This window comes from Triticum urartu, chromosome 2 (genome assembly GCF_003073215.2).
Source record: "Triticum urartu cultivar G1812 chromosome 2, Tu2.1, whole genome shotgun sequence".
In the NCBI taxonomy this organism is placed as follows: domain Eukaryota; kingdom Viridiplantae; phylum Streptophyta; class Magnoliopsida; order Poales; family Poaceae; genus Triticum; species Triticum urartu.
Window position 1 is genome coordinate 509669963 of NC_053023.1, and position 15080 is coordinate 509685042.

The window sequence follows — 15080 nt, forward strand, 5'->3', positions numbered from 1 at the left end:
TGAAAAACGCGCATTTTTCCTTAATTCAAATAAAAATACCGAAAAACTCCGAAACAAAACTTATTTGATTTGTTTATTAAATCCTCAATATTTCTATATTTTGGGAAAGTCATTTTATTCCCTCTCTCATATTTTTGTAATAGAAATAATTGATGATAAAATAAATAAAATCAAATAATCCTGTTTACATAGTTTGAGAAAACTCAAATATGTAAATAACGAAATCCCCAACTCTCTCCATGGGTCCTTGAGTTGCTTAGGATTTTCTAGGATCAAAACCAAAAGAAAAATAAAATATGATATGCATGGTGACCTAATGTATAACATTCCAAATTGAAAATTTGGGATGTTACATTCAAGAAATGACAACTTTGGTTTCTTGCCAAACCACAGTTCATAAGGCGTCATCTCAACGGATTTCGATGGTGCCCTATTTAATGTGAATGCGGCTGTCTCTAAAGCATAACCCCAAAATGATAGCGGTAAATCAGTAAGAGACATCATAGATCGCACCATATCTAGTAAAGTACAATTACGACATTCGGATACACCATTACACTGTGGTGTTCCGGGTGGCGTGAGTTGTGAAACTATTCTGCATTGTTTCAAATGTAGACCAAACTCGTAACTCAAATATTCTCATCCACGATCAGATCGTAGAAACTTTATTTACTTATTACGATGATTTTCCAATTCACTCTGAAATTCTTTGAACTTTTCAAATGTTTCAGATTTATGCTTCATTAAGTAGATATACCCATATTTGCTTAAATCATCTGTGAAGGTGAGAAAATAACGATACCCGCCACGAGCCTCAATATTCATCGGACCACATACATCAGTATGTATGATTTCCAATAATCTGTTGCTCGCTCCATTGTTCCGGAGAACGTTGTTTTAGTCATCTTGCCCATGAGGCATGGTTCGCAAGTACCAAGTGATCCATAATCAAGTGATTCCAGAATTCCATCAGTATGGAGTTTCTTCATGCGCTTTACACCAATATGACCTAAACGGCTGTGCCACAAATAAGTTGCACTATCATTATCAACTCTACATATTTTGGCTTTAACATTATGAATATGTGTATCACTACTATCGATATTCAACACAAATAGACCACTCTTCAAGGGTGCATGACCATAAAAGATATTACTCATATAAATAGAAAAACCATTATTCTCAGATTTAAATGAATAACCATCTCGCATCAAACAAGATCCAGATATAATGTTCATGCTCAACGCTGGCACCAAATAACAATTATTCAGGTCTAAAATTAATCCCGAAGGTAGATGTAGAGGTAGAGTGCTGACGGCGATCACATCAACTTTGGAACAATTTCCCACGCGCATCGTCACCTCATTCTTGGCCAGTCTTCGCTTAATCCGTATACTCCCTGTTTTGAGTTGCAAATATTAGCAACAGAACCAGTATCAAATACCCAGGTGCTACTGCAAGCTCTAGTAAGGTACACATAAATAACATGTATATCACATGTACCTTTGTTCACCTTGCCATCCTTCTTATCCGCCAAATACTTGGGGCAGTTCCGCTTCCAATGACCAGTCTGTTTGCAGTAGAAGCGCTCAGTCTCAGGCTTAGGTCCAGACTTGGGTTTCTTCTCTTGAGCAGCAACTTTTTTGCCGTTCTTCTTGAAGTTCCCTTTCTTCTTCCCTTTACCCTTTTTCTTGAAACTGGTGGTCTTGTTGACCATCAACACTTGATGCTCCTTCTTGATTTCTACCTCCGCAGCTTTTAGCATTGCGAAGAGCTTGGGAATTGTCTTATCCATCCCTTGCATATTATAGTTCATCAAGAAGCTCTTGTAGCTTGGTGGTAGTGATTGAAGAACTCTGTCAATGACACTATCAACAGGAAGATTAACTCCTAGTTGAGTCAAGTGGTTATGGTACCCAGACATTCTGAGTATATGTTCACTGACAGAACTATTCTCCTCCATCTTGCAGCTATAGAACTTATTGGAGACTTCATATCTCTTAATCAGGGCATTTGCTTGAAATATTAACTTCAACTCCTGGAACATCTCAAGTTACGGACCAAGTCCGTGTAATTGCTACCATCATCTCATACAATAAATATAGCATCATGTCTTGACCATATCACATCACAACAAGCCCTACAAAAACAAGTTAGACGTCCTCTACTTTGTTGTTGCAAGTTTTACGTGGCTGCTACGGGCTGAGCAAGAATCGTTCTTACCTACGCATCAAAAGCACAACGATAGTTTGTCAAGTTAGTGATGTTTTAACCTTCTCAAGGACCGGGCGTAGCCACACTCGGTTCAACTAAAGTTGGAGAAACTGACACCCGCCAACCACCTGTGTGCAAAGCACGTCGGTAGAACCAGTCTCGCATAAGCGTACGCGTAATGTCGGTCCGGGCCGCTTCATCCAACAATACCGCCGAACAAAAGTATGACATGCTGGTAAGCAGTATGACTTGTATCGCCCACAACTCACTTGTGTTCTACTCGTGCATATAACATCTACGCATAAACCTGGCTCGGATGCCATTGTTGGGGAACGTAGTAATTTCAAAAAAATTCCTACGCACACGCAAGATCATGGTGATGCATAGCAATGAGAGGGGAGAGTCGTCCACGTACCCTCATAGACCGTTAAGCGAAAGCGTTATGAAAACGCCGTTGATGTAGTCGTACGTCTTCATGATCGACTGATCCTCAGTACCGAACGTACGGCACCTCCGCGTTCAACACACGTTCAGCTTGGTGACGTCCCGCGAACTCACGATCCAGTAGAGCTCAAGGGAGAGTTTCATCAACACGACGGTGTGGTGACGATGTTGATGAAGCTACCGTCGCAGGGCTTCACCTAAGCACTGCTACAGTATGACCGAGGTGGATTATGGTGGGGGGGGCACCGCACACGGCTGGGAGAGATCAGTGATCAACTTGTGTGTTCTAGGGTGCCCCCTACCCCCGTATATAAAGGAGCAAGGGGGAGGCCGGCCGGCCTTGTAGGGCGCGCCAGGAGGAGGAGTCCTCCTCCTAGTAGGAGTAGGACCTACTAGGAGGAGGAAAGGAAGGGGGAGAAGGAGAAGGAAAGGGGGGGCGCCGCCCCCCCCCCTTTCTAGTCCAATTCGGACCAGAGGGGAGGGGCGCACGGCCTGCCCTGGCCGGCCCCTCTCCCTCTCCACTAGGGCCCAACAAGGCCCATTAACCCCCGGGAGGTTCCGGTAACCCCTCCGGCACTCCGGTAAAATCCCGATTTCACCCGGAACTCTTCCGATGGCCAAATGTAGGCTTCCAATATATCAATCTTTATGTCTCAACCATTTTGAGACTCCTCGTCATGTCCGTGCTCATATCCGGGACTCCAAACCACCTTCGATACATTAAAACATATAAACTCATAATACCGATCGTCACAGAACTTTAAGCGTGCGGACCCTACGGGTTCAAGAACTATGTAGACATGACCGAGACACGTCTCCGGTCAATAACCAATAGCGGAACCTAGATACTCATATTGGTTCCAACATATTATACGAAGATCTTTATCGGTCAAACCGCATAACAACATGCATTGTTCCCTTTGTCATTGGTATGTTACTTGCCCGAGATTCGATCGTCGGTATCTCAATACCTAGTTCAATCTCGTTAGCGGCAAGTCTCTTTACTCGTTCTGTAATGCATCATCCTGCAACTAGCTCATTAGTTGCATTGCTTGCAAGGCTTATAGTGATGTGCATTACCGAGAGGACCTAGAGTTTCTATCGAAAGAGTGAGTGGGAGGAAAGTAGAACTTGATGAGGTAATTGTACCTGCTCCCTTGTTGGAAAGTGTTCATCACAGAAACCTGTTCCAGTGATTCTTACACCAATTAGTAAGGAAGCTAATGATGATGATCATGAAAACTTCTGATCAAGTTACTACCAAACCTTGTAGGTCAACCAGAGTAAGATCCGCACCAGAGTGGTACGGCAATCCTGTTCTGGAGGTCATGTTACTTGACCATGACGAACCTACGAACTATGAGGAAGCGATGATGAGCCCAGATTCCACAAAATGGCTTGAGGCCATGTATGATCGGCAAGCCATTAATAATAAATGGATCTTCAAGAGGAAGAGGGACGATGATAGTAGTGTTACTATCTACAAAGCTCGAATTGTCGAAAATAGTTTTTGACAAGTTCAAGGTGTTGACTATGATGAGATTTTCTCACTCGTAGCGATGCTTAAGTCTGTCTGAATCATGTTAACAATTGCCACATTTTATGAAATCTGGCAAATGGATGTCAAAACTGCATTCCTTAATGGATTTCTTAAAGAAGAGTTGTATATGATACAACAAGAAAGTTTTGTCAATCCTAAAGGTGCTAACAAAGTGTGCAAGCTCCAGCGATCCATCTATGGACTGGTGCAAACATCTCTGAGTTGGAATATACGCTTTGATGAGTTGATCAAAGCATATAGTTTTATATAGACTTGCGGTGAAGCCTATATTTACAAGAAAGTGAGTGGGAGCACTACAACATTTTTGATAAGTATATGTGAATGACATATTGTTGATCGGAAATAATGTAGAATTTTCTGGAAAGCATAAAGGAGTGTTTGAAAGGAGTTTTTCAAAGAAAGACCTTGGTGAAGCTGCTTACATATTGAGCATCAAGATCTATAGAGATAGAACAAGACGCTTGATAAATTTTTTCAATGAGTACATACCTTGACAAGTTTTTGAAGTAGTTCAAAATGGAACAGTAAAAGAAGGAGTTCTTGCCTGTGTTGCAAGGTGTGAAATTGAGTAAAGACTCAAAACCCGACCACAGTAGAAAATAGAAAGAGAATGAAAAGTCATTCCCTATGCCTCAGTCATAGGTTCTATAAAGTATGTTATGCTGTGTACCAGACCTATTGTGTACCTCACCATGAGTTGGGCAAGAGGGTACAATAGTGATCCAGGAGTGGATCACTAAACAGCGGTCAACATTATCCTTAGTGGAATAAGGAAATGTTTCTCGGTTATGGAGGTGACAAAGAGTTCGTCGTAAGGAGTTACGTTGATGCAAGCTTTGACACCGATCTGGATGACTCTAAGTCTCGATCTAGATACATATTGAAAGTGGGAGCGATTAGCTAGAGTAGCTGCGTGTAGAGCATTGTAGACATAGAAAATTTGCAAAATACATACGGCTCTGAATGTGGCAGACCGGTTGACTAAACTTCTCACACAAGCAAAACATGATCACTCTTTGGGTGTTAATCACATAGCGATGTGAACTAGATTATTGACTCTAGTAAACCCTTTGGGTATTAGTCACATGGAGATGTGAACTAATCACATAAAGATGTGAACTATTGGTGTTAAATCACATGGCGATGTGAACTAGATTATTGACTCTAGTGCAAGTGGGAGACTGAAGGAAATATGCCCTAGAGGCAATAATAAAGTTGTTGTTTATATTTCCTTATATCATGATAAATTTTTATTATTCATGCTAGAATTGTATTAACCGGAAACTTAGTACATGTGTGAATACATAGACAAAACAGAGTGTCCCTGGTATGCCTCTACTTGACTAGCTCATTAATCAAAGATGGTTAAGTTTCTTGACCATAGACATGTGTTGTCATTTGATGAACAGGATCACATCATTAGAAAATGATGTGATGGACAAGACCCATCCGTTAGCTTAGCATAAATGATCATTTAGTTTTATTGCAATTGCTTTCATCATGAATACATGTTCCTCTGACTATGAGATTATGCAACTCCCGAATACCGGAGGAACACCTTGTGTGCTATCAAACATCACAATGTAACTGGGTGATTATAAAGATGCTCTACAGGTGTCTCCGATGGTGTTTGTTGAGTTGGCATATGTCGAGACTAGGATTTGTCACTCCGACTGTCGGAGAGGTACCTCTGGGCCCTCTCGGTAATGCACATCACTATAAGCCTTGCAAGCAATGTGACTAATGAGTTAGTTGCAGGATGTTGCATTACAGAACGAGTAAAGGGACTTGCCAGTAACGAGATTGAACTAGGTATGATGATACTGACGATCGAATCTCGGGCAAGTAACATACTGATGACAAAGGGAACAACGTATGTTGTTATGCGGTTTGACCGATAAAGATCTTCGTAGAATATGTAGGAGCCAATATGAGCATCCAGGTTCCGTTATTGGTTATTGATCGGAGATGTGTCTCGGTCATGTCTACATAGTTCTCGAACCCGTAGGGTCCGCACGCTTAACGTTGGATGATGATTTGTATTATGAGTTATGTGATTTGATGTACCGAAGGTTGTTCGGAGTCCCGGATGAGATCACGGACATGACGAGGAGTCTCGAAATGGTCGAGACGTAGAGATCGATATATTGGAAGGCTATATTCGGACATCGGAAAGGTTCCGAGTGATTCGGGTATTTTTCGGAGTACCGGAGAGTTACGGGAATTCGCCGGGGGAAGTAGTGGGCCTTAATGGGCCATACGGGAAAGGAGATAAGGGCCTCAAGGGTTGGCCGCCGCCCTCCCATGGCAAGTCCAAATTGGACTAGGGAGGGGGCGGCCCCCCTCTCTTTCCTTCTCCCTCTCCTACTCCTTCCCTCTCTCCCCTCTTGGAAAAGGAAGGGGACTCCAACTAGGATTGGGAATCCTAGTTGGACTCCCCCTATAGGCGCGCCCCTCCTAGACCGGCCTCCTCCTCCTCCCTCCTTTATATAAGTGGGCAAGGGGCACCCCATAGGCACTCCAAGATTTGTCTTAGCCGTGTGCGGTGCCCCCCTCCACAGTTACACACCGCGGTCATATCGTCGTAGTGCTTAGGCCAAGCCCCGCCATGCCGTCGTGCTGACAGAACTCTCCTTCGGCCTCAACTAGATCAAGAGCCCGAGGGACATCATCGATCTGAACATGTGCTGAATGCGGAGGTGCCGTACGTTCGGTACTTGGATCGGTTGGATCGCAAAGACGTTCGACTACATCAACTGCGTTACTAAACGTTTGCACTTTTGGTCTACGAGGGTACGTGGACACACTCTCCCCGCTCATTGCTATGCTTCTCCTAGATAGATCTTGCGTGATTGTAGGATTTTTTTTGAAATACTATGTTCCCCAACATGATTTTGTAGGGATAACTTTCTTTGGCCATGATATTTTGAGAAGACATGATTGCTTTATTAGTATGCTTGAAGTATTTCTGTTTTTATGTCAATATTAAATTTTTGTTTTGAATCTTATGGATCTGAATATTCTTGCCAGAATAAATAAGATTACATTGATAAATATGCTAGGTAGCATTCACACTTCATAAATTCTTTCTTTTATCATTTACCTACTCGAGGACGAGTAGGAATTAAGCTTGGGGATGCTGATACGTCTCCAATGTATCTATAATTTATGAAGTATTCATGCCATGTTTACAACAATTTTATATGGTTTTGGTATGATTTTATTAGAACTAACCCGGACTGACGTTGTTTTTAGTAGAACTACCGTGGTGTTTTTTGTGCAGAAATAAATGTTCTCGGAATGGGCTGAAAATTTACAATGATGACCAAAAGAGACCCCTGAAGCACCGGAGCTGGACCAGAAGAGTCTCGAGGAGTCCACAAGCCAGGGGGCGCGCCCTACCCTCCCGGGCGCGCCTTGAGGGCTTGTGGGCCCCTCGGGTACCTCCTTGACTTGTTTGCAACGCCAAAAATTCTTATAAATATAGAGACCTCCGAAAAGAACCCTAGATCGTAAGTTCCGCCACCGAAAGCCTCTATAGCCACGAAAAACCAATCGAGAGCCTGTTCCGGCACCCTGCTAGAGGGGGAAACCATCACCGGAGGCCATCTTCATCATCCCGGCAGTGTCCATGATGAGGAGGGAGTAGTTCACCCTCAGGGCTGAGGGCATGTACCAGTAGCTATGTGTTTGATCTCTCTCTCTCTCTCATGTTCTTGATTTGGCACGATCTTGATGTACCGCAAGCTTTGTTATTATAGTTGTATCATATGGTGTTTCTCCCCCTCTATCTTCTTGTCATGAATTGAGTCTTGCCCTTTGAGGTTTCGTTATGTTGGATTGAGTATTGGATTTGAGAACACTTGATGTATGTCTTGTAATGGGATATCTGTGGTGACAATGGGATGTTCTATTGATTCACTTGATGTATGTTTTGGCACTCAACTCGTGGACTCCTGAGGTGACATTGGGGTAATCTATGCATAGGGGTCGATGCACGTTTTCCTCCTACGTTCTCCGTTAGAAACTTTGGAGTGATTCTTTGTTACATGTCGAGGGATTGTCATATGATTTAATTACGTTATCATTGTTGAGAGACTTTGCACTAGTGAAAGTATGAACCATAGGCCTTGTTTTCAAGCATTGCAATGCCGTTTTTACTCACTTTTATTACTAGTTACCTTGCTGTTTTTATATTTCCAGATTACAAAAACCTATATCTACCATCCATATTACAGTTGTATCCCCATCTCTTCGCCGAACTAGTGCACCTATACAATTTACCATTGTATTGGGTGTGTTTGGGACACAAGAGACTCTTTGTTATTTGGTTGCAGGGTTGTTTGAGAGAGACCATCTTCATCCTATGCCTCCCACGGATTGATAAACCTTAGGTCATCCACTTGAGGGAAATTTGCTACTGTCCTACAAAACTCTGCACTTGAAGGCCCAACAACGTCTACAAGGATAAAGTTGCGTAGTAGACATCAGGGGGCCATAGGTTTCACTAAAGGCTTCTCTCTTGAAAGAAAACATACGGTGGGTGAACAAATTACTGTCGAGCAATTGATAGAAAATTGCAAAGTTATGACGATATCCAAGGCAATCGATCTTCTTGGAGTTCTATCCGATGTAATCTTATTTTGCGATGTGTTTGTTGGGATCCGATGAATTGTGGTTTATGATCAAATTATTCACTGAAAGTAATTGAGTCTTTTCTAAACTTTATTATGCATGATTGTTATAGCTTTGTATTTCTCTTTGATCTATTCGTTTGGTTGGACCAACTAGATCGATTTATCTTCAGTGGGAGAGGTGCTTCATAATGGGTTCAATCTTGCGGTGTCCTCACCCAGTGACATAAGGTGTAGCGAGACACACATTGTATCGTTTCTATTAAGAGTCAAACGATGGGGTTTAATCATTTTGCTTGAGTTTACTTTGTCTACATCATGTCATCTTGCTTAAGGCGTTACTCTATTTGTCATTAACTTAATACCATATGTGCATGTTGGATAGCGGTCGATTGGTGGAGTAATAGTAGTAGATGCAGGGAGGAGTCGGTCTACTTGTCACGGAATTGATGCCTATATACATGATCATGGTCATGAATACGTCATAACTATGTGCTTTTTCTATCAATTGCTCAATAGTAATTTGTTTACCCACCGTATTGTTGGGGAACGTAGTAATTTCAAAAAAAATTCCTACGCACACGCAAGATCATGGTGATGCATAGCAACGAGAGGGGAGAGTGTGTCCACGTACCCTCGTAGACCGAAAGCGGGAGCATTAGCATAACGCGGTTGATGTAGTCGTACGTCTTCACGATCCGACCGATCCAAGTACCGAACGCACGGCACCTTCGAGTTCTGCACACGTTCAACTCGATGACGTCTTGCGAACTTCGATCCAGCAAAGCTTTACAGGAGAGTTTCGTCAGCACGACGGCGTGGTGACGGTGATGATGATGCTACCGACGTAGGGCTTTGCCTAAGCACCGCTACGATATGATCGAGGTGGATTATGGTGGAGGGGGGCACCGCACATGGCTAAGAGATCAATGATCAATTGTTGTGTATCCAAGGGGTGCCTCCCTCCCCGTATATAAACGAGTGGAGGAGGAGGAGAGGGTCGGCCCCTATGGCGCGCCCTGGAGGAGTCCTACTCCCACCGGGAGTAGGATTCCTCCCCTTTCCAAGTAGTAGGAGTAGGGGACAAGGAAAGGGAAAAGAGAAGAGAAGGAAGGAGGGGGCGCCGCCCCTCCCCCTAGTCCAATTCGGACTAGGCCTTGGGGGGCGCGCAACCTCTCCTCTCTCTTTCCCCTAAAGCCCAATAAGGACCATCTACTCCCCGGCGAATTCCCGTAACTCTCCGGTACTCCGAAAATACCCGAATCACTTGAAACCTTTCCGATGTCTGAATATAGTCGTCCAATATATCGATCTTTATGTCTCGACCATTTTGAGACTCCTCGTCATGTCCCCGACCTCATCCGGGACTCCGAACTACCTTCGGTACATCAAAACACACAAACTCATAATATAACCGTCATCGAACTTTAAGCGTGCGGTCCCTACGGGTTCGAGAACTATGTAGACATGACCAAGACACGTCTCTGGTCAATAACCAATAGCGGAACCTGTATGCTCATATTGGCTCCTACATATTCTATGAAGATCTTTATCGGTCAAACCGCATAACAACATACGTAGTTCCCTTTGTCATCGGTATGTTACTTGCCCGAGATTCGATCGTCGGTATCTCAATACCTAGTTCAATCTCGTTACCGGCAAGTCTCTTTACTCGTTCTGTAGTACATCATCCCGCAACTAACTCATTAGTTGCAATGCTTGCAAGGCTTAAGTGACGTGTATTACCGAGTGGGCCCAGAGATACCTCTCCGACAATCGGAGTGACAAATCCTAATCTCGAAATACGCCAACCCAACAAGTACCTTCGGAGACACCTGTAGAGCACCTTTATAATCACCCAGTTACGTTGTGACGTTTGGTAGCACACAAAGTGTTCCTTCGGTAAACGGGAGTTACATAATCTCATAGTCATAGGAACATGTATAATTCATGAAGAAAGCAATAGCAACAAACTAAACGATCAAGTGCTAAGCTAACGGAATGGGTCAAGTCAATCACATCATTCTCCTAATGATGTGACCCCGTTAATCAAATGACAACTCTTTGTCTCTGGCTAGGAAACATAACCATCTTGAACGAGCTAGTCAAGTAGAGGCATACTAGTGATACTTTGTTTGTCTATGTATTCACACATGTATCATGTTTCCGGTTAATACAATTCTAGCATGAATAATAAACATTTACCATGATATAGGGAAATAAATAATAACTTTATTATTGCCTCCAGGGCATATTTCCTTCAGTCTCCCACTTGCACTAGAGTCAATAATCTAGTTCACATCTTTATGTGATTAGTTCACATCTCCATGTGACTAATACCCAAAGGGTTTACTAGAGTCTGTAATCTAGTTCACATCGCTATGTGATTAACACCCAAAGAGTGATCATGTTTTCCTTGTGAGATAAGTTTAGTCTACGGGTCTGCAACATTCAGATCCGTATGTATTTCGCAAATTTCTATGTCTACAATGCTCTGCACGGAGCTACACTAGCTAATTGCTCCCTCTTTCAATATGTATCCAGATTGAGACTTAGAGTCATCTAGATCGATGTAAAAAGCTTGCATCGACGTAACTCTTTACGACGAACTCTTTTATCACCTCCATAACCGAGAAATATTTCCTTAGTCCTCTAAGGATAATTTTGACCGATGTCCAGTGATCTACTCCTATATCACTATTGTACTCCCTTGCCAGAAAGATGCTAAGGTATACAATAGGACTAGTAAACAGCATAGCATACTTTATAGAACCTATGACTCAGGCATAGGGAATGGCTTATCATTCTCTTTCTATTTTCTGCTGTGGTCGGGTTTTGAGTCTTTACTCAACTTCACACCTTGCAACACAGGCAAGAACTCCTTCTTTGACTGTTCCATTTTGAACTACTTCAAAATCTTGTCAAGGTATGTACTCATTGAAATAACTTATCAAGCGTCTTGATCTATCTCTATAGATCTTGATGCTCAATGTGTAAGCAGCTTCATTGAGGTCTTTGTTTGAAAAACTCCTTTCAAATACTCCTTTATGCTTTCCGGAAAATTCTACATTCTTTCCGATCAACAATATGTCATTCACATATACTTATCAGAAATGTTGTAGTGCTCCCGGTCACTTTCTTGTAAATACAGGCTTCACCACAAGTCTGTACAAAACCATATACTTTGATCACTTTATCAAAGCATATATTCCAACTCCGAGATGCTTGCACCAGTCCATAGATGGATCGCTGGAGCTTGCTCACTTTGTTAGCACCTTTAGGGTCGACAAAACCTTCTGGTTGCATCATATACAACTCTTCTTTTTAAGAAATCCATGAAGGAATACAGTTTTGACATCCATTTGCCAGATTTCATAAAATGCGGCAACTGCTAACATGATTCAGACAGACTCTTAAGCATCGATACGAGTGAGAAAATCTCATCGTAGTCAACACCTTGAACTTGTCGAAAACACTTTGCGACAATTCGAGCTTTGTAGATAGTAACACTACTATCAGCGTTCGTCTTCCTCTTTGAAGATCCATTTATTCTTAATGACTCAACGATCAACGGGCAAGTCAATCAAAGTCCATACCTTGTTCTCATACATGGATCCAATCTCAGATTTCATGGCATCAAGCCATTTCGCGGAATCTGGGCTCATCATCGCTTCCTCATAGTTTGTAGGTTCGTCATGGTCAATTAACATGACCTCTAGAACAGGATTACCGTAGCACTCTGGTGCGGATCTCACTCTGGTTGACCTACGAGGTTCGGTAGTAACTTGATCTGAAGTTACATGATCATCATCATTTTCTTCCTCACTAATTGGTGTAGGAGTCACAGAAACAGATTTCTGTGATGATCTACTTTCCAATAAGGGAACGGGTACAGTTACCTCATCAAGTTCTACTTTCCTCCCACTCACTTCTTTCGAGAGAAGCTCCTTCTCTAGAAAAGATCCATTCTAATGTCTTGCCTTCGGATCTGTGATAAAGGTGTACCCAACTGTCTCCTTTGGGTATCCTATGAAGACACATTTCTCCGATTTGGGTTTGAGCTTATCAGGATGAAACTTTTTCACATAAGCATCGCAACCCCAAATTTAAGAAACGACAACTTTGGTTTCTTGCCAAACCACGGTTCATACGGTGTCGTCTCAACGGATTTAGATGGTGCCCTTTTTTAACGTGAATGCAGCTGTCTCTAATGCATAACCCCAAAATGGTAGTGGTAAATCGGTAAGAGACATCATAGATCGCACCATATCTAATAAAGTATGGTTACGACGTTTGGACACACCATTACGTTGTGGTGTTCTAGGTGGCATGAGTTTTGTGAAACTATTCCACATTGTTTTAGTTGAAGGCCAAACTCGTAACTCAAATATTCGCCTCTGCGATCAGATCGTAGAAACTTTATTTTCTTGTTATGATGATTTTCCACTTCACTCTGAAATTCTTTGAACTTTTCAAATGTTTCAGACTTATGTTTCATCAAGTAGATATACCCATATCTGCTCAAATCATCTGTGAAGGTCAGAAAATAACGATACCCGCCGCGAGCCTCAACACTCATTGGACTGCATACATCAGTATGTATTATTTCCAACAAGTTTGTTGCTTGCTCCATTGTTCCGGAGAACGGAGTCTTAGTCATCTTGCCCATGAGGCATGGTTCGCAAGCATCAACTGATTCATAATCAAGTGATTCCAAAAGCCCATCAACATGGAGTTTTTTCATGCGCTTTATACCAATATGACCCAAACGACAGTGCCATAAATAAGTTGCACTATCATTATTAACTTTGCATCTTTTGGCTTCAATATCATGAATATGTGTATCACTATGATCGAGATCCAACAAACCAATTTCATTGGGTGTATAACGAAAGAAGGTTTTATCCATGTAAATAGAACAACAATTATTCTCTAATTTTAAATGAATAACCGTATTGCAATAAACATGATCAAATCATATTCATGCTCAACGCAAACGCCAAATAACATTTATTTAGGTTTAACACTAATCCCGAAAGTATAGGGAGTGTACGATGATGATCATATCAATCTTGGAACCACTTCCAACACACATCGTTACTTCACCCTTAACTAGTCTCTATTTATTCTGTAACTCCTGTTTCGAGTTACTAATTTTTAGCAACTGAACAAGTATCAAATACCCAGGGGCTACTATAAATACTAGTAAGGTACACATCAATAACCTGTATATCAAATATACCCTTGTTCACTTTGCCATCCTTTTTATCCACTAAATATTCAGGGCATTTCCACTTCCAATGACCAGTCCCTTTGCAGTAGAAGCACTTAGTCTAATGCTTAGGTCCAGACTTGGGCTTCTTCACTTGAGCAGCAACTTGCTTGTTGTTTCTTCTTCAAGTTCCCTTTCTTTCCTGTTGCCCTTTTCTTGAAACTAGTGGTCTTGTTAATCATCAACACTTGATGCTCTTTCTTGATTTCTACCTTCATCATTTCATCATAATGAAAAGTTCGGGAATCGTTTTCGTCATCCCTTGCATACTATAGTTCATCACGAAGTTCTACTAACTTGGTGATTGTGACTAGAGAATTCTGTCAATTACTATTTTATCTGGAAGATTAACTCCCACTTGATTCAAGCGATTGTAGTACCCAGACAATCTGAGCACATGCTCACTGCTTGAGCTATTCTCCTCCATCTTTTAGCTATAGAACCTGTTGGAGACTTCATATCTCTCAACTCGGGTATTTTCTTGAAATATTAACTTCAACTCTTGGAACATCTCATATGGTCCATGACATTCAAAATGTCTTTGAAGTCCCGATTCTAAGCCGTTTAAGAATGGTGCACTGAACTATCAAGTAGTCATCATATTGAGCTAGCCAAACGTTCATAACATATACATCTGCTCCTGTAATAGGTTTGTCACCTAGCGGTGCATCAAGGACATAATTCTTCTGTGTAGCAATGAGGATAAACCTCAGATCACGGATCCAATCCGCATCATTGCTACTAACATCTTTCAACTTAGTTTTCTCTAGGAACATATCAAAAATAAAACAGGGGAGCTAAACGCGAGCTATTGATCTACAACATAGATATGCTAATACTACTAGGACTAAGTCCATGATAAATTAAGGTTCAATTAATCATATTACTTAAGAACTCCCACTTAGATAGACATCCCTCTAATCATCTAAGTGATCACGTGATCCAAATCAACTAA